Below are 21,340 nucleotides of genomic sequence, written 5' to 3'. Positions count from 1 at the left end.
CCTTTGCTTACATATTTTCTGCCTGTTGTCTTCTAATTATTGTTTCTCTCTCCAAACCTTACAAGCCAAGTTTTCAAAAGTAATCCACACTGGTTTCCTTCTACTTCCTTCCCACTCCCTGCACTCCTGTTTCTGTCCCCATTTTTGTTCTTTCTCCAGCTCCTTTGGGTCTCTTCTTCCTCCTCCAACCTTGAAATACGAGTGTTTCCCAGACCTATCCTGGCTTACCACTCTGCTCAGGCCACACTTGTCCTGGCCCAGTTCACCCATGTATGCCAGTAACTAACTCATATCAACCTCAACAAGACTCCTCTATCTGGACGTCTGATGGGTTCTTCACACTCATGATTCCCATCTGTCTAATACTGCTTCTTCTCCTAAGAACCCCATTTCAGGCAATGATGCTTTCTTATGAGCACAAAGCATTCATATCACTCCTGACCTCTGCAGATTTCTCCTCTTGAATAGCTCATTAGTCCATTCTCTCCTCTCTATGCCTATCGTAACAACTAGTAGGTACCAGCAACAACACTTACCTGGACTATTACAATAACCTCCCAACAGTTTCCCTATCTCTGGTCCTGTCCCCAGGAACACCATCCTCCACACTGACATTGGATTGTTTCCTAACATGTAAAGCCTGATCATAACAACATTTTGCCTAAACACTTCTGACAGCCTACCATCATATGCCCTACTTCAGCAACATTCCTACCACTTCCCATGGTACACACTACATTTTCACAGAACCAAATGCACAAAAGATCTCCATTGTTTTCAGTGCTTTGTTTATGCTGTTCCTCCTACTTGGAATTCCCTCACCATTCTTTGCCCTGTGTGTCAGAGGAGACTTGCAGAAGGGTCCCTACTTTCCCTACTTGCAGTAGGGAAAGCTTCTGGAAGAAGGAGAAAGATACCTTTCACCTGACACAAGAAACATGAAGAGGAGTACAACACACAAAGTCCTGGACATTCAGCCCATGTCAGCACAAGTTAAACTCTCCTTACACAATTATGGTTTCAACTGACCCTTTGCATAAACTAATTTTCTCTGAAAACTACCTTTCATGTGCCTATTTTACTGCCCTGTTTCTAAATTCCCTGGAGTTAGACCATGTTTAAGACCACTTCATGTTCCTGCCATCCACCCCAGTACAGCACTTGACACATGGTAAATATCCCAAAGTTGCCCAATGATGTAACCTTACAACATCCATTAACAGCAATAGTCTGAAACAAGTCCTTTCACCCGTCTGACTTCTGTTTGTGAGAAGTCAGTCAATCTAGGGGAACCTGGGTTAGTCACTGGAGTGTTGGACTCTTGATTTCAGCTCAGGTCATGATCTCAGTGTCATGAGATCGAGCCCCTTATTGAGCTCCGCCCTAGGTCTCACCCTCTGCCCCTCCCCCCACTCACACTTGCTCAATGTCTCTCTCTCTCTCTCTCCCCTCCTCTAACATAAATGAATCTTTTTTTAAAAAATAAGTCAATCTAATGATTATGAGCCTTGGATGTCATGTTTGGGAGGCAAAAAATGTGCATTTGGATTTAGATAAAAGGCAAGGTTTAATGGCTAAGATTTCACTCCCTAGCCTAACTCTCCATATACAGTAACTCACTTTATCCCCAAAACAACCTTCTGCAGTAGAGTTATTGTTGCTGTTTCACAGATATTGTTGCTATTTCACATCCTTATCTGTGAAATACCTGAGACACAGAGGGGTCCTATAGCAACTCATTAACAGAAAAGTAAAGAACAGACACATGAAAAGATGCTCAACATCATTCATTATCACAGAAATACAAATCAAAACTGCAATAAGATATCACTTCACACCTGTAAGAATGCTAAAATTAACAACATAATAAACAACTGGTGGTGGATATGAAACACTCTTAACACTGTAGGTGGGAAAGCAAACTGGTACAGCCACTCTGGAAAACAGTATGGGTGTTCCTCAAAATGTTAAAAATAGAACTACCCTATGATTCAGCAACTGCACTACTAAGTATTTACCCAAAGAATACAAAAATACAGATTTAAAGGGGTATATGCACCAGGACGTTTATAGCAACACTGTTGACACAATAGCCAAATTATGGAAACAGCCCAAAAGTCCACTGACTGATGAATGGGTAAAGAAGATGTGATAGTGTGTGTGTGTGTGTGTGTGTGTGTGTGTGTAAATGGAATAGTACCCAGCCATCAAAGAATGAAATCTGCCATTTGCAATGACATGGACAGTTAGAGGGTATTATGTTAAGTGAAATAAATCAGTCAGAGAAAGACAAATATCATATGATTTTACTCATATGTGGAATTTAAGAAATAAAACAGAAGAACGTAGGGGGAAACAGAGGTGATTCACAAAAGAGCTCTTAACTATAGAAAACAAACTGAGGGGATGCCTGGGTGGGTCAGTTGGTTAAGCATCTGCCTTTAGCTCAGGTATGATACCAGCGTCCTGGGATCGAGTCCCACATCTGGCTCCTTTCTCGGCAGGGAGCCTGCTGCCCCCTCTGCCTCTGCCTGCCACTCTGTCTTAAAATCTTAAAAAAAAAAAGGGTTGCTGGAAGCGAGGTGGGTGGGTGGGTTAAATGGGGGATGGGTATTATTAAGTAAGGCACTTGTGATGGGCACTGGGTATTGAACGTAAGTGATACATCACTAAATTCTAGACATGAAGCTAATATTACACTGTATGCTAACTAATTTAAAGAAAAACTTGTAACTACAAAAAAGAGAGAGAGAGAGAAGCCAGGATGTGGAATCAGGCACCCTGGTTCTAGACGTTCTACTTTCCCCAGGGTCCCGGGGCATGCAGGACCAGGGCCAGGGCAACTGCTAAACACTCACAATATTACTGACACTTTTAATCTGAAATTCCACTAGCTATGAAGCACTCCAACCCCACCCCTTCAAAATACATACTTATCTCAAAAAAACATGAAAAATATGTGAAATTAAAATTATGTTTAAATAATAATTTCTACTGAAATAATAAATTTCTTCTGAAGAACTTATAGCAAGAATTTATCTTCTTCCATATTTTATTGATCATGGTTAATAACGTTAAGAGGCAAAAAATTTACTTCTTCAGTAGACTGTAGGAATAAACTTCCATTATGAGATTAGAAGCATCATAACATTTAATGTCCCATCAGACTTATAAAAATGAATGGTTTCATATATGTGGAAGGATAATTATTTGAATAATTTATAATTCATGTCCTTGTTTCCTAGAGTCCCTGCCACCACCCGTCCAGCCAGCTGGGGTGCTCCAACTTCATGCCCTCAGAGCTGTGCTATTGCAAAGATGCAGAAAGTTACTGATCAGGTTTGTTTTTTAAAATATTTACCCACGAAAACTATACATATATAATATATATGTAAGCCATATGTTTATAATAAAATCAACTACAATGGACCAACACACAGCGATCCAGACTCAGTTTCTGAGGTTAAAAATACAATTATGAATCTTTCGAAGAAACAATGGCTTTGTAAGGAAGGCTTTTGAGCTAAAAAAAAACCCTGAATTTTTGGCATTGTTTGAGTCCCGGTTTGAACAATAAGCATGGAATATTTGTTATAATGAGTTTGTTAGTCCAGACTTAGTAAAGATTCTATCAGACAAGACTAGAGAAGAATTAGAGGGCCAGCAAGAGTTAGACTCTAGTTAGAGAGGAGAAGGGAGTTGGGGTAAATTGGAAGAGGAGGTGAACCATGAGAGACTATGGACTCTGAAAATCAATCTGAGGGGTTTGAAGTGGCGGGGGGGTGGGAGGTCGGGGTACCAGGTGGTGGGTATTAGAGAGGGCACGGATTGCATGGAGCACTGGGTGTGGCACAAAAATAATGAATACTGTTATGCTGAAAATAAATTTTTTAAAAAAGAGTTAGACTCTAATGACAACTTCTTAGAATCCATGGGCCTATGTTCCCCACCTGTTTAGTTACAATTGGTGGGGGTATAGAACACCCCAACAAACTTGGGAGTCCAAGAGTTCCTGCATAGAATCCTGGAGAAATGATGGCATGGCCTCGGGAAAGAGGCAGAAGGAAATTTTGAATAGACTCCGTTTTAACTTAAAATGACTGTATTTGTCTTGCATTTTCTTTTTTTTTTTAAGATTTTATTTATTTATTTGACAGAGAGAGAGAGATCACAACTAGGCAGAGAGGCAGGCAGAAAGAGAGGAAGGGAGGCAGGATCCCCGCTGAGCAGAGAGCCTGATGCGGGGCTCCATCCCAGGACCCTGAGATCATGACCTGAGCCGAAGGCAGAGGCTTTAACCCACTGAGCCATCCAGGTGGCCCTGTCTGGCATTTTCTAAGATTTAGATGTAGATTTTAAGATTCTAAGATGTAGATGGAGAGATGGAGATAAATTCAAGTGACAGGAAACTAAAGATAGTTACTTTTTTTGCGCACCTGAGAATGTGACTAAGACATGTGATGTTATAATGTATATTGGTAAAATATTTTTTGAATTTCACTCTAGAGACATATACACACCACTTGGGAATATTAAGTGATATCTGTAATGGATCAGGCTAACAAAGCAAATCAATCTAAGTATCTCCACCTTATGTTAATGCAAAGCATTTGTCTGGGAAAGGAGCTAACTGTTGGTTTGTTAACCAATTATCAAGCATTGTGGATTTGGAAAGTTAGAACTATCTACTCCATCTATCTGTCATCAATATATTAATAGAATGTTTAAAGTGCTTTCCAACACTGGGATTCCATAACTCTGCTATCTCCTGTTCAGGAGGGAAATTAAGCATTTCGGGAAAACTCTCCAAGCCCACTTAGTGACATTTACCCCTCACAGTTAATGCAGGAAAGAAGTGAAGCCCTTCTCTGGTCCACACATCATGGGCTCACAGCCATCTATTCTGAACCAACATTATTCTCTCTACTTGTAAGACCAATTGAGATTCCCATCTTATTACAAAACTATGGGGAAAAAAATCAGAGAGAAGTAAAGCACAGACCAAATATTTCCAGCCAATCCACATCCACATATAGATTATGTTCACAATATGAAACTTCAGACAATGAACAATCAACCCTGAAATGAGCTTGGCCTCTGGTATGCACTTTGCTAGAGTCCTCAGATACTGGGCTGTCTCTTTAAAAGGATTTGATTATGTGCAGTCATGTAACACTGTGTGCATGTTTAAATGTGTTGTTCTTACAAATTTCTGGAGCTCAGGCACCCATAGCTTCACTTCGTAACCCATGTGTGACAAAGTGTGAAGAGTTTGTGGGGGGGATTGAAATCAGAAAAATTGGAGTTGAAATCCTAGGCAGCCACTGACCTAGAAAAACTTACACTCTGGAAAGGATGACAGATATATACCACAAAATTTCAATACAGTGCTATGAGTGCTTTGACAGACATAAACACATGATATTATGAGAGCAGAAGCAGAAGTGTTGGGGGCAGGAGGGTGTCAAGAAATGAGTCTTACAGAGAGGATGCCTGAGCCAAGTCTTAAAAGAGAAGTAGGAGTCCGCCAGGCAAAGCAAAGTGCTTATTAACTGCTGAACAAGGAAGATCAGTTACACCATCCACATGGCTACACAAGGAAAGCACACATCATCAATTGCTGTGCAACAGGCATGAGAATCAATCCTGAAGAAGTGTGTATCTGGTGCTTTTGATGAAAAGTATAGTAGAGATCTCAGGGGGAAAGATGAAAGATCAGAGAGACCTATAGGTATAAGAACCTTGTCTCTCCACACCATCCATCCGCTTAAACTATTTTTATTGGACAGAACTGAAAGAAACATTGTTGGCAAATAAAATACCTACCAGAACATTCTGGACTGCTTCATCCTGCATATATACTTGAACTCTGACCTGTACAGCACAAATCCATATTCAAGTGGTTAAGGGGCCATATAAGATGAGCGCTTGTTATGAATGAAACTTGGGTGATTACATCAGCTACACTAACCCAGAACAGCTGACAACTATTGCCAATATCATGCGTTCAGCAATCAGCAACATCTTTGGTACAGATGTCAGGGAAACCATCGTGCCAATTATGCTGTAATGATGAGAGTAGAGAGCCTGGCTAGGGAATTCTCATTTCATGTCTTCTTTGAAAAAGCATCTCTTAAAAGAGGGCAATACACAACATACACAGTGTATCCTGTCACTCTCTTCGGCTTGAGCTGCACTCCTTTTGACTCTGTGGATTGTTGAACTTTCTGATCTTGGAGCTGGGATAGTATAAGCTAAATAAAGAGTTTTGGCACACACAAAGCCCACTAAATTCTTGAATGCTCAAGACAGCTTTACAGTGTCTTAAGCTACATCTGAGCAAACCTGTTTCTTACTAATACTGTCAGTCTTTTTGGCTATTTTATCTACAAAGGACACAAGGAGAAAAATATTTGTTAGTTAATCAGAATCCATCTAAGTTTCGCACAGTAAACTGAGTGATTCTTTCTGCATTCCACTTTCAGAAAAAAAAAATAAAAGAATAGAAAACAATATTTTACGGAAAAATAGGCAATGCATGCCCTGGGGTCATTGCAGACTTAAATTCTTCTCTTACATCTTCTGGCAATACATCTCTTACAATACTTCTGGCAGTATTGTGCAATTCACTCACTTTTTCTCAGCACACACCAAGCACCTACTGTATGCTAAGAACTGTTCTGAATGCAAGGAAATGTTCATATATGTGACCTCAGACAGAACACCTTCAACCATTAGGAAAAAATTATCTATGTTTACTATATTAAACTTACTAAGGTTGGGAAAATGTTCAAATAAGATTTTTATCAATAAGAAAGGAAACAAAAATGGATTCATTGTTAATCATATAATTCTATTATAAGCACCCAACTCTACTACCTATGAATGCTTTTGGTAATGCCAGGACTTTTTAAATTTGAATAACTGTGTAGGTCAAGGGACATTAGATTAAGCAAAAGGTTTTAGTTTCTGGCCAAAATAAATGAACACACGACTACAGAAGAATGGGGAAGAAGGAATCACCGTAAGGCAGATCTTCAGATCATGAAGGTGATACACCTTTACAGCTCTGTGTAAATTTAGACCCTAAATACACTATTGCTGCCAGAAACTGCTTCCAATAGAAAATTTTATAGGCATTTTAAAGTCTCATGGGTGAGTCCCTGGAAATATCACAGTTGGTCAAAAAACATATGTGTTTCAACTCTTTCTAACTTGCTTTGGTGTTAGCTTATAAAAACTCATAGGTGTATATTGGACTCATTAAACTGAGGGACTCATAAGCACTGGCTCGATCAGGGCAGGGTGCTGACAGGCATTATACATTATGCAAGCTTCCCCACATCATTCTGCCAACCTGCTTCCATTTTAATCCAAAACATTCCCAGCTTGTCAAATACTAGGCCTCCCTGGAACATATAAAACCAATCATGCCACCTCATGCAAAGGTTCTCTGATGTGGACAAATTTCCACTGGAGACTGTAAGGAACTCATGACTACATTTTCACATGTTACTTCAAATCAATCCAAAATCCTCTCTTCAGAGCTATTACAACAGTAAAGCAGTAACCTAGGGAAAGTAGGTAAAAGAAGATGGCATCCAAAGCATGACTCTTGATAGTTGTCAAGCACCAGATTTATTCATCACTGAATAAATCCAGCGAATATTCATGAGTCAACTATAGATATTCCATTCAAAAACCCACTGGGCATGAAGATATTATTTATTTATTTATTTATTCACCATTTATTCAGTTATTTTTATATTTTTAGAATGTTCCAGAATTGTAAAGATCATATTGAAGCTGAATGCAAAAAGATACTTTCAAATCTCTAAATTTTCTAAAGGGGCTACAGAAAGAGCACACATAAAATATACTTTCATGTGAGAAATTGGCATGTCAAGACAATTAGCCTCTTTGTAGCAAGATGGTGGACAGATACATAGAAGAATCATGAGTCTGATTGTTCTACAAAAGTCAATAAGGCTGAGTCTCCAACATAGCTAATGTGTCAAAGAAGGGAAAGATAAGAATTGGAAAACAGCCACACAAAAAACACAAATGGAAGCATGTTGAATTGTGGTTGAAAACAGTATGAGTAAACTTTGTTCTAAGACATGTGTGGAGCTGGAAGCAACACACCCAGGAAGAGTGATTATGAGCCACAAATAAGAGGTTTATGATGACCTGAACAATAAAAACCTAGTGTAGAGGTGAATTCCTTATGATGGAATGTGAGTTCTCTGCAAACCTCATGAAAAGAAGTCAAGAGAAGAGGCAGAAGAGCTCTGAATTCAGTAGAGGACCCTGAAGAGTGGTAAAGTAATAAATAAATAAATAAATAAATAAATAATAGTGGTATGCTTCCTTCAGTTAAAAAAATGACAGGAATGCCACCAAAAATTCAAACCAACTTGACTAATATCTAGAAGAGGTTGGAAGGATATTTTTTAGCCGCCATATATCTGAAAATGTGCTCATTCGTGTCACTTATTATTTGTGCTTAGTGTAGATCAATATCTAAGTTAGGTGAGTCTAAAGATAGGTATATGTAAAATGTTTGGAGAGCCCAGAGGGAGAATTAAGGCAGGTCAGTTTAGTCTTCTTCTTCAATAGACAGATGTCAAAAAAGAAATAAAAATATTTCCAGAGATTCTGATATCTCTAATATGACATTCTTATGAATCAATGAACAACATGTGGTCTAACTCATAATTTAATGTGTGAGTGAGTACACAATCAGCTAGAGGACTAAACCTAAAATTTGGTTATATTCAACATCAACCTAAGGGATGTCATTGAGTGAGATGGTTGACATTCATTAATGGCTTTCTCAGCAACTTGACTGGCAGGATAAGTAATGCAATATCACTGGAACATTCAGCAGCAAATACAGGAACACTATGAAAATATGGGAATAGAATTTGGTGATCTCAAGGTACCTGGCTAAAACCAAAATGATGTTCTTTAGGAATGCTTATGGATTAACAACAGATACAAAATTAGGTTAGGCAAAGATTTCTTAGACATAGCATCAAAAGCATGATTTGTAAATAAATAAAAAAAATAAGTACACAAAATTAGATAGACTTCAACATTTTTAAATTTTCTGCCCTTCAAAAGACAATGTTAACAGTAAAAAACAAGCCACAGATCAGGAGAAAGACATTTGTATATCATACATCTGATAAACACCTTGTGTTTAAAATACATAAAGAACTCTTAAAAGAACACAATAATAAGAAAATAAACAAAATGTTTAAAAAATGGATAAAATATATGAACACATATTTCACTAAAGGAAACATATAGATGGCACACAAGATGAAAAGATGTTAATCATAATTATCATTAGTCATTAGGTAAATGCAAATTAAAACCATAATGACATGCCACTAAGCACCACACAGAATGTCTAAGATTAAGAAAATTGAACAGAAGAAGTGTGGATAAAATGAAACTCTCATATGCTGTTAGTAGGAACATAAGATGTTGTACGCATCTTGGAAAACAGTTTGGCAATTTCTTAAAAAGCTAAACATTTATTTACCATGTGAGCTAGTCATTCCAATCTAAGTATAGTAATGTCTATAGCCACTTTATCTGCAATAGCCAAAACTGGAAACAATCCAACTGGCCATTATCAAATGTTTAGATAAAGAAATTGTGGTATATCCATATGATGAAATGCTCAGGGGAAAAAAGGAATGAGCTGTTAGTACACTACAACATAGATTAATTACAAAATAACTAGGCTGAGTGAAAGGAGCCCAAAAAAGGAATACCTATTGCATAACTCCATTTATAAAAAATTATCTAAAATGCAAACTAATATAAAAATGACAAAGAGCAGATCTATGGCTGCCTGGAAACTTGGGAGATGGAAGCTGTGGGGCATGAGGAGGGTAGAAAAGAACAGCAAGAGGGAAGGATTTTTTTTTTTTAAATTAACGTGCAGTGTATTATTTGCTTCAGGGGTACAGGTGTGTGATTCATCAGTCTTACACAATTCACAGTGTTCACCATAGCATGTACGCTCCCAATGTCCATCACCCAGTCCCTCCCACCCCTCCCCTCCAGCAACCCTCAGTTTGTTTCCTGAGATTAAGAGTCTCTTATGGTTTGTCTCCCTCTCTGATTTTGTCTTGTTTCATTTTTCCCTCCCTTCCCCTATGATCCTCTGTCTTGTTTCTCATATTCCTCACATCAGTGAGATCATATGATAATTGTCTTTCTCTGGTTAATTTATTTTGCTTACCATAGTACCGTCTAGTGCAATCCACATCCTTGCAAATGACAAGATTTCAGGGGTTTGATGGCTGCATAATATTCCATTGTGTATATATACCATATTTTCTTTATCCATTCATCTGTTGATGGAAACCTAGGCTCTTTCCATAGTTTGGCTATTGTGGACATAGCTGCTATAAACACTGGGGTGCACATGCCCCTCTCGATCACTACATTTATATCTTTGGATTAAATACCCAATAGTGCAACTGCTGGGTCGTAGGGTAGTTCTATTTTCAACTTTCTAAGGAACCTCCATGCGGTTTTCCAGAGAGGTTGCACGAGCTTGCATTCCCACCAACAGTGTAGGAGGGTTCCCAGTTCTCCGCATCCTCATCAACACTTGTCATTTCCTGACTTGTTAATTTTAACCATTCTGATTGTTGTGAGGTGGTATCTCACTGTGGTTTTGATTTGTATTAAGAGGGAAGGATTGTAAAAGACACAAGAAAACTTTGGGGAATAGTACATATGTTCATTATCTTGATTGTGTTGATGGTTTCACTGTTGTATACATATGTTAGAACATAAAATTGTACATATTAACTGTATATAATTTATTATATATTGATAATACTGTGGTTAAATGGTAAACACACACACATAAAATTAAAGTCAAAGAGTAATTCCAAAAGAAGGAAAAAAGGAACTGCGTAATAATGGATAGCTCAGTATATCTGCATACCATTTTTTATAATATTACTGTCAGAAATACCATTGTCACAACATGGTATTGTTGTGCAAGGGTTGGCAATAATCTTTCCATTGTAGCAGTACTGGTCATACCCTTATTCAAGCACAGGGGTTGATCTACGGTCCATATGTGAAAAATGACAGAATGAAATTCAGTAGAAAATCCATTCATTGTATATGTAATTGGCCAAACTAAGAAGTATAAGCTTGGATTATTGACATTTTCTAATTAACGACTACTAATTTCACCATTTCAAAATCCCCTTTCTTTTTTTTTAATTTAATTTTTATTTATTTTCAGCATAACTGTATTCATTATTTTTGCACCACACCCAGTGCTCCATGCAATCCGTGCCCTCTATAATACCCACCACCTGGTACCCCGGCCTCCCACCCCCCGCCCCTTCAAAACCCTCAAATTGTTTTTCAGAGTCCATAGTCTCTCATAGTTCACCTCCCCTTCCAATTTCCCCCAACTTCCTTCTCCTCTCTATCTCCCCATGTCCTCCATGCTATTTGTTATGCTCCACAAATAAGTGAAGCCATATGATAATTGACTCTCTCTGCTTGACTTATTTCACTCAGCATAATCTCTTCCAGTCTTGTCCATGTTGCCATAAAAGTTGGGTATTCGTCCTTTCTGATGGAGGCATAATACTCCATAGTGTATATGGACCACATCTTCCTTATCCATTCATCTGTTGAAGGGCATCTTGGTTCTTTCCACAGTTTGGCGACCATGGCCATTGCTACTATAAACATTGGGGTACAGATGGCCCTTCTTTTCACTACATCTGTATCTTTGGGGTAAATACCCAGTAGTGCAACTGCAGGGTCATAGGGAATATCCCCTTTCTGCTGAGTAGCCCCACTAGCAAAATCTTGGTTCCAGCTCCATTATTTTTCCATGATGTTTGGCAATTAAAACCATCTCTGGTCCTGTATAAAGCTTTCTTTTTGCTCCAGTTCTAGTTGAACTATTGATTCAAGCTACTTGGGTTAGGGAGGTGGGGAGTAGTCTGCTCTCCCACTCTCTCTCACTACCCTCCTTTCTTCACCCCTCTAGCACATGGTCATTACAAAAGCTTCTATGGGGAGTTCTGGGGGAGGTGTGACACTCTCTTGCTTCAGAGGCCAAAAATCATAGACAGAAAGTCCACTGTCCCTTTTGTTGGTTCCTTTTTGCTGCTTCCTTCGCCATGCAGCCAAATGTTGACTGTCTCAGGGGCATTTACATGTTGTTCTTCCCAGAGCACTCAGTGACCTCTTCTTGCATTGTGCTCCCCAAGAGAGAAGGCTGCTGAGGCTCTGCAGCTCTGCCTATATTCCCCACCACCATTCACAAAAATGGGTAGCCCAATCCATACCCTTTTGGGACTTGGGTCCCCTCACCCAAATGGCCACCACTCTTAGATGTTTCTACTAAAATTAAGCCTACTTAAGCTCATTCTCCACTTGAGGTCTCCACTTGACAACAAAGAACTCCCATATTCCCTTGTCAAGTCAAACAATGAGAAGGCACCATGGAAATTGCCCTCCACCTTATCCCAGAACTCCCTCTCCCTTCTGCCATTTCTTTTCTACTCCTTTTCCTCAAGAGCAGTGTCACACCTTCTGATGGTTTGGGGTTTAGGGGCACAGTAACTTTTAGAGAAGAAACTACTACCCATTCCTAACTATAGAGAAAAGAATATTCTGAGCACCTCCCATCTTGTACAGTCAAAGTTAAAAATCAAATGCTCCCTCGTACATGAGGCAAAAAGAGGAGAAAGACACCATTACTTCTTGACTGATTCTGCATTCTACCCAAAATCATCTCCTGTATCCACTCACTCTCTTCTACATTTTCTTGATAAAGATCTCAAACTGTTGATCCCCTCTCAGCAGGATAGGGTAGGGAAACACATATTAAGAACCAAGTCCTCTTTGGACTAGGTCAGAGAGAATTCAGTAAATGTTACCAATGGGGCAGGGGGTAGAGGAGAGGGGCTCCACTGTAACCCCTGAGCTGCTGTCACATGGTTTCCAGGGAAGAGGTCCTTAAACACATACCACATAAATCTACTTTTTAAAAAAAGATTTTATTTATATGAGAGAGAGAGAGAGAACACAAACAGGGGGGAAGGGCAGAGAGAGAAGGAGAAGCAGACTTCCCTCTGAGCATGGAGCCTCAAGTAGGGCTTGATCCCTGGACCCTGAGATAATGACCTGAACCAAAGTCAAACATTTAATGACTGAACCACTTAGGTACCCCATGAACCTACTTTTTACAGATCCCTCTGTGGGGTGCTCCAAAGAATTCCAGAGTGAATGAGTGCAGGGTCTGACAGGGGGTATTCAATAAGGAGCTGAAAAATCATAATTGTAAAGTAGAACAAATTCCATAAAGAACCACAGATAAGGTCAACGATAGATTGTACTGTACCAAGCACTGTTCAGGAATTATCTTCCTATACTTGAAATAAAAGAAGAGATTTCCTCCAGCTGTGGGATGACAAAGACATTGGCATTTGTTCTGAGCCTTGAAGAGAATGAAGAGTTTGAACTTGTAGACATAGGTGGGGAGGCAATTAGAGGTGAGGAAATTTTTTGGAGACAGTAAATCACAAGGGATAACTTATTAACTATCTTTAAGTATAATGTTTCTCAACTTCCCTGATTATAGGAATCACTAAGGATGCTTGTTAAAAATACAGATTCTTAGCTCCACCCCAGACTTCCTGGATCAGATCCAGAGAAAGATACAGGGAATCTGAATTTTTAATTCATGCCTCCTGGGTGATTCTTATGAAAACAAATTTGGGAAATACTAATGAAGGATCTGAAGTCAACTTTCACTAAGAAACGAAACTATTACCTGTCTCATTGGACAAAAAGGAACAACAACAAAAAAAAAGGCTCTCATCTCTGTAAAAGTTTGGTGTGGAATAAGAAAGACTTTAATTAAAGGTTTCTAAATACTGCAATAGGTTTTTATGAGAGTTGGAATCTCCATCCCTGAAAAGCCTTTAAAATGGAGGAAATCACCATTTGCCCTAGAGGTGCTGGCTCTGGGGAACAGGCAGAGGGTTGAATTATTTGGGGGATCATATGGAGGTTGTGAGAAATTGAAATTCACCCAAGCAAGAACGAATGGAAAGACTTTATTGTGAGAACACTAGGGAATCTCAAGGAGACCAAAGAGAGGAACCAGAGCTGGGCCTTAGGGAAAGTGGAAAGCCACCAGGAACCTTTGTTCTTTCTCTCTTTGGGACCAAATATTCTCTTAATCCTGTGTGTCTCTCTGTACATATATTGAATTATCTTCTCTCCCCAAGCCAGCTTCTCAATTTAATTAACCACTTATCAGTGGCAACCTCATTCTCCAATTCAACATGATTCCTCAGATATGAGAGTAAAGGATATAGTCTCCATGCCCCAATTCCATATTTTTCCAGGTGATAAAATCTGATTGATCCATGCTGAGTCACATGCCCACACATGATCCAATCATTGTGACTAGGGGTACTCCTTTTTGGCACTCTGAGAATATAGTTGGGAGAAACATGAAAGTCTCATACAGGAATAGGTCAAATGAAACTTCTGCTGCCTTAATTTTATATTTTACTCAAAAAACAATAAGGTTATTACAGGAATACCTTTTCTTTTTAGAACTGTCCCTCTTATATTCATTTTGAAACTCTTATGAAAGAACCACGTATTGGAAAGGCAAGAATAATATTTGTAAACAATCAGTAATCTGGTCTGGTTTCAGAATCTTCTGGATAATCTGAATGCTTATCTAAGATTTGTCTACAAAAGCAACACAAGAAACATTTTGCTGAAATTCCTACAACTTTTATACTAATTAATCTCCATCATTTTAAAACCTGTGTGCTTCAAGATAAACTGCAATGTATGTGTTTCTGATTAATTTTCACTTAACTCGTCTCAATATTGACTAAGTTATCTGCCGTCCAGAAATCTTTTAAAAAGCTGTCACAGTCCTTTCCCTGTGAACAAGAAGACTGAGGTTCATCCTCGGTATATGGAACTTGAATCCCATAGTGCCTCAGCTTGAGTTTGGTTGGTTCACCTGACCCCAAGTGATTCAACACTAAGTTTACTCAGCATTAAGTTGTTCTAGATTTTAGGAGAAAAACTGTTCTCTTATCTCCTGTGGCTGAGATGTAAAAGAGGAACAAGACTACCAAACTGAAATATAATTCTATCCAGAAGTTGTTATAATACCATAAGTGGCAGAGGGGAGCACATTCTCTCCATCTACACTACAACCTCCTCCAGGAGTGTTCTCTCTCCTGTTGAGGCACTCTCATCCAGAATATGAATTACCATTGCCCAGTGACAGTGGGGTTTATGGTGTTCTACTTTTATAAATAAGCTCACTTCAGCATCTCCCATTGCTTTGATGCCCCAGTAGAGGACTAGGTAGGAGGAAAACTCTTTCCTTTATTAAAACATTCCACTTAGGAAACCAGTCAAGGGAATTGAATAAATAAAAGAACAGAAACAAAGGAAATGTTCAGTGAAAGAAAGAAAGAAGACAAAAAAGGAGAGGAGAGGAGGAAATGAAAGGAAAGGAAAGGGAAGGGGCAGAGGCAGGGGCAGGGGCAGGGGCAGTGGAAGGAGAAAGGAGCTGCACTTGCTATAGTCTGACCCAAAAGGCTTTGAAAGGCTAAACGTTTATTCACCTCAAGTTGCCTGTTCCAGAGATTCCACCAATTTTCCAGAGTTCTCCTCATTTGCAATCAGGGCTAGTCCTGAACACAGATGTATAGATTCTTCAAAAGAATACATTTGCCACTAAGAAAATGACATTATGAATGATATATGATGAAAACTATATACTATGAATGTATATATTTCTGGGAGAGAATATAAGGAGCAGAGCTAAACAGCAATTATGCCTAGTCTAAGGGCCTAAAATACCCAAACCATTCTCCCCTCCCTCATCTGCTCTTTGACTTTATAGATCTCCTAATTTGGGTTTATCATATAAAAGAATCATACAATATGTGTCTTTTTGTGCCTGTCTCCTTTTACTTAGCATAATTTTTTTGAGATTCATCCAAATCACACCATGTCTCAGTACTTCATTTCTTTTCATGCCTAAATAATATTCCATTTTATGTATGTAGTACATTTTGTTTATCCATTTATCTATTGATGGATGCTTGGAATGTTTCTACCTTTTGGTAATATTAACAATGCTACTATAAGCATTCTTGTGCAAGTTTCAGATAAATGAGAATACCATTTATTACAACCCTTAAAAGAAGAGAGAAAACATTTTTAAGGTAGCAACTCAGTATCATTCCTCTACAAATTGCAAGGTGTGAAGTAGTACTCACGTAAGAGATAACCCAGACCCAGTAGAGAACCTGGATGTTTTCTTAGCCACGTATCAAAATGGAAAACTCCAGGGGCTGATAGTGGCCCCTAAACACACTTAACAGGGAGCCCATTCTCCAACCAGATAAAAATCAATGGAGAGGAAGCTGACCACACTTCTACCAAAAATAAAGAAATGTTGGGGCCAACTTCAGAGATGTCTGAACACAGATATTTGCAATTATTAATGAATTAACATCACTGAGAAGTAAGTACTTATGATCATTGGCCTAGAGGAAGACATAGGGAGAGAGTGGGAAGAGGAATTCAGAACAATTGTCTATTTTTTTTTATGAAACTTGTTTTTCTTTTCCTTTTTTTTTTCTTTTTTTTTTTTTTAAGGACTACACAGCTGTTGGAATTGTGTGAGCATTTAGGGACTGTCAAATCATCATCTGACTTTGAAGAATTCTTCCAAGGTGGATTTTATTGGTTTCAGCTGGAGAATACATCCCACCACCGCCCCCACTACCACCACCACCACCAGCAGCACAAAGCCACATGCCCCCCAAGCACTGCCTCTCTTCTGCCCTGAAGTGATCCAAAAGCAAGAGTTCACCATAAGGGAAACATCCAGAGTCAATTTGTGCCTCAAGTTAGTTAGTTCACAGCTTTCCATAACCTACAGGAGATAAGACAGGAATCACAACATCCCAACAGAAGGAGTAGCTCAAGGAAGTTCACCTTTGTTAAGGGCATTTGTCCCTTTGTGGAATCTCTATTTTCTTTTCCTTTGTGGCAGGCAGTGGTCTTGATCTTCTAAATGTTCAGTAGAAGAATATTCACATTTTCCTTTCTAAAACTTTCTGGAGCTTCAGCATCACTAATATATTCTGTATCAATATACGCAATGGAGAGATGTTACTGGTACTAAATAAATAAATGAAGACCATGTAGGGAAAGGGGTGGGGTGGAGGTTGCTGGGAAGGAAGCAGACATCTGCTCCTGCTCACAGCATTTAACTCAGCCCACCTCGAAGCACCCCCTGCCCCCACTAGATTTTGATGCTCTGATGTTCACAGAGCAGTTCAGCTCTCCTCCAAGTTACCATGTCAACACAAAGGATCCAAAAAAGTGTTGAAAAAGCAACGTGGAGGACCTCCTTCAGGCACACACTGTGAACAGAAGCAGAAATCACTTCAGTTCGCTTTGTTCCAAAACCAAATGTAAGCCTTTGCCAACTCTCTGGCTTTGACAACAAGCTTTGAAGAAGATTCTTATGGGATAATATTTCCCATGTTGGAGATAAATTCTAAATTTCTCCAGGCCCATCATGAAAGAAAAGTTCTTGAAGATAAATAAATCCAGCCAAGCAATCTTTACTTTGGGAACACTGTGACAACTTTCTTGTCATTAAAATGCACTCCAAAGGGACAGTTCTACATAAACTTCTCAGAAAAAGAGAGAAGAGGTAGAAAGAGTATGTGTTCTGAAGTAGAGAGTTAGTCAGATGTGTCTGGGAGTTCAAGTGCACCTCAAGATAAATATGACTTGCAAGTTTAGTGTGTTTGTGTTTTAAATTTTTAAAAATTTTATTCTTACTGAGATATAAAACATAGAAACCCACTATAGTCCCTGCCTACTTAATTGTGGGAATATATATATATAATGTTTAAATCTACAATACAGTAGTATTCACTGTGTCACACTGTTGTGCAACTTTAGCACTCTCTAATAGTGCAAAACTAAAACCCTATACCTATTAACAACCCCCCTTTCCTCTATCCTCCTAGTCCCTGCAAACCACCATCCTACTTTCTGTCTCTAAGAGTTTAAAGTCCTTGACTTTGAAAACTGGAAAAAACTTAAAAACCATCTCATCCAAACTTCTTATTTTTAGCAGAGTAAACTGAAGGATGGAATATTGAAGCTCCAGGTTCTGGGGTAGCCAGTGAGCAAAGGAGCCAGGACTTGGGCTTCTGCTGCACAAACCTAGCACTGGCTCTCATGTAGCATTATTTCAATAATATTATTATGGTTTCCATTGTCTACCATCATCCAAATCAATGTTCATTTCCATACAAAGAAGCAACTTTGCAATAATTAATACACAATGATCCAATTATAATTCCAAAGTATTTTGGCAAATCGAGCAGGACAGTCCAAGTAAACTTATACGCATCATGTAATCCTCCCCAAAATACACTGCTCAGGCTTGAGGTAACAGTATAAAATTCCCAGAGAGAGTTTGGACAAAATTCTGTTAAAAAGGTGAGTATTTAGCTCAAATAAATGAAAATTCTGGATACAGGTTATATCAAAGATGGGAATAGGAAATTTTTTATCTGCAATAAAGTCACATTTAACTATTAAACTAAAAGAGGAAAAGAAATGTGCTGATCACAGGGTGGTTAGACACAAGAATAAATGACCCAAGAATGCTGTGAAGTCACCTTTCTCAAAGATATTTTCCCCTAGATTCTCAGAGTTATGACATCACTGCAGGAACTTCCATGTTTCCTTTCCTGGCTTCATTTCCATGACTCTAAAGCAGCAGGGTTTTCAGTGTCCTCACAGGAGCAGAACAGAGATTCTGATAACACCCTGTCTTGGTTTTTACCTTTCTCCTTGGATCCTCAAAGTCCACCCAGGTGATAGCCCCAGAAGGTAAAACAGAGTTGTGCCCAAAGCTATGACACTAGAAAGGCTAAAATTGTTTCTGCAAAATCACAAGTCTGAGTTGGCTCCAGATGAGTCTCCCAATTCTGTGTGCACAATAAATGAATGCAGCATGAAGAAGCCACTGTGCTGTCCCTGGCCATTAGTGGCCACAGTGAAACTGATAGAGAGTCTCACCTCTGGCTCAAAACCCTCAGACAAGTTGTCAAACCTCTCTCTGCCTCAGTTTCCATATGTATAAAATGAGAGTGATGCTGGTAACTACTTCAAGAGCTGTGGTGAAGATAAAGTAAGTTAAGATATCTAAACCACTTAGCACCATGCCTGATCAATATAAACACTCCAAAATGCCAACAATTATTATTCATAATCCATGCCATAATATGCACCCTGATCTTATTCTATTACTCTCTCCCTCCTCTTTCTTCCCCTAACACCTTTAGTGCTTCTTCTTTTCCCTTATCAGATACTGCCTATGCCCCCACCCATTCCCATGAATAAGACCAACCTCATATTTGGTGATTTGAGAGATAGTCAAAAGGATCCTCAGCCTTAACATAAAACTTCCTCTAAAATGTCATAATTAGGGGTATCTGGGTGGCTCAGTCAGTTAGGCATCTGCCTTTGGCTCAGTGCATGACCCCAGGGTTCTGGGATCAAGTCCCACATCAGGCTCCCTGCTCTATGGAGAACCTGCTTCTCCTTCCCCCTCTGCTGCTCCCCCTATTTGTGTTCTCTTTCTCTCTGTGTCAAATAAATAAATAAAATCTTTAAAAGATAAAATAAAATAAAACAAAATGTCATAATTAGGCATTTAATCCTATCAATAAATAGTCATCCTTTTTAATGCAAAGCCCCAGGAGAAGTTTGCAACTACATCTGTCTGAAATTTACTTGTTTATTTACTGTTTTTTTTTTAAGATTTCATTTATTTATTTGAAGAGAGAAAGAGAGGGAGAGAGAACACAGAGGGAGAGGGAGAAGCAGACTCTCCGTTCAGCTGGGAGCCCAATTTGTGGCTCAATCCCAGGACCCTGAGATCATGACCTGAGCCAAAGGCAACCGCTTAACCAACTGAGCCACCCAGGTGCCCCTATTTATTGACTGTTTAATTACTATCTTCCCCAAGCTCTTTAAAAACAGGAGCTTATCAATCTGGTTCACTACCAAATCCCTAACCCCTATGTATATAGGAGATACTCAGTAAATAAATATTTGTCAAATGTTGAATGGCTGAATTGCTTACTTTCCCTCCAAACTATGCCAGGCTGTCACCCTCCTGCTCTCTGAATGTGCTATCTTCTCTACACAGAATGTAACATTGATTCCATATGACCAGTGACTGCCAGCTATGTGCTTCTCTGGCCGATTCCTACCAGTTCTCTTGGGTTCAGCTAGGGCCTTTCACAGAGCCATCTCTGACCCATCTGGGTCAATGCCTCTCTGCTGGCTCTCCTTTCCTGTTCCACCTCATCTCAGCATTCCTGAAATCTTCACATATCAGCAAATCCCTCAATATCACCAAACCTATAATCTCTACTATAAAATTGGTACTGGAGCACATAAGAGCAAAACTGAGTTCCAAAAGGATTGATTAGGAGGGAGAGAAGGGATGGAAGAGCCTGCTGGACTCTTTCTCAAGTTCAGTGAGCCCCTCCCCTGGCCATGATCTGGTCCCAGCAAAATTCTAAATGGCTCTCGGTTAGGCCTTGAGGATAACTTGAGAAGAGTCAAAATCTCCAGTATCAAATCCATGAAGGTTAAATGTCCAGGTTTATAGCTTTCGGGTTACCTATGCTGAGAGTTCTTTGAAGAAAGAAACGTTGCCTTCCTCAATTTCCCCAAACTTGGCCCAATGCTAGAAAGTATTGAAACTTCCGCAGTGTTTATGAACTAAATGAGTGCTTTTGAACTTACATCACTTTACTTTTGGCCATGAAACTCTGCTTTTATTTTTAGATCAGATATTGAAACACTTTGACGATGTGGTTTCCCCATCATAAGAGCACAATGTTTAAAAATAAATGAGGATTTCTTTTTACTATTCCTTCTCTAAGTTGAAATGATGCATCTAACACAGAAAATCCAGAAATAACACATGGTTAGAGTGAAATTCCAGACACCTCAGTTGACTCAGCTCTGACCCCAAATCAAGACATAAGATCTTGACAAGTGACCACCCACACACTTGGGCTAGGCCATTGTCCTCCATTTCACACTGATGCTTTCTGGACACAATATGTCTAGGGATAAAAATGTGTGACAGGCACAGGCCCACATCAACAGATTCAACCAGGGTGAGTATGGAAAGGGTCTGGATTCTTGCTCAGTACTAGCCCCCTGC

Source organism: Mustela putorius, unplaced genomic scaffold (genome assembly GCF_011764305.1).
Source record: "Mustela putorius furo isolate JIRA1106 unplaced genomic scaffold, ASM1176430v1.1 tig00000166_pilon_pilon_pilon, whole genome shotgun sequence".
NCBI classification, from domain to species: Eukaryota; Metazoa; Chordata; class Mammalia; order Carnivora; family Mustelidae; genus Mustela; species Mustela putorius.
Note: the sequence above shows the minus strand (reverse complement) of the source record.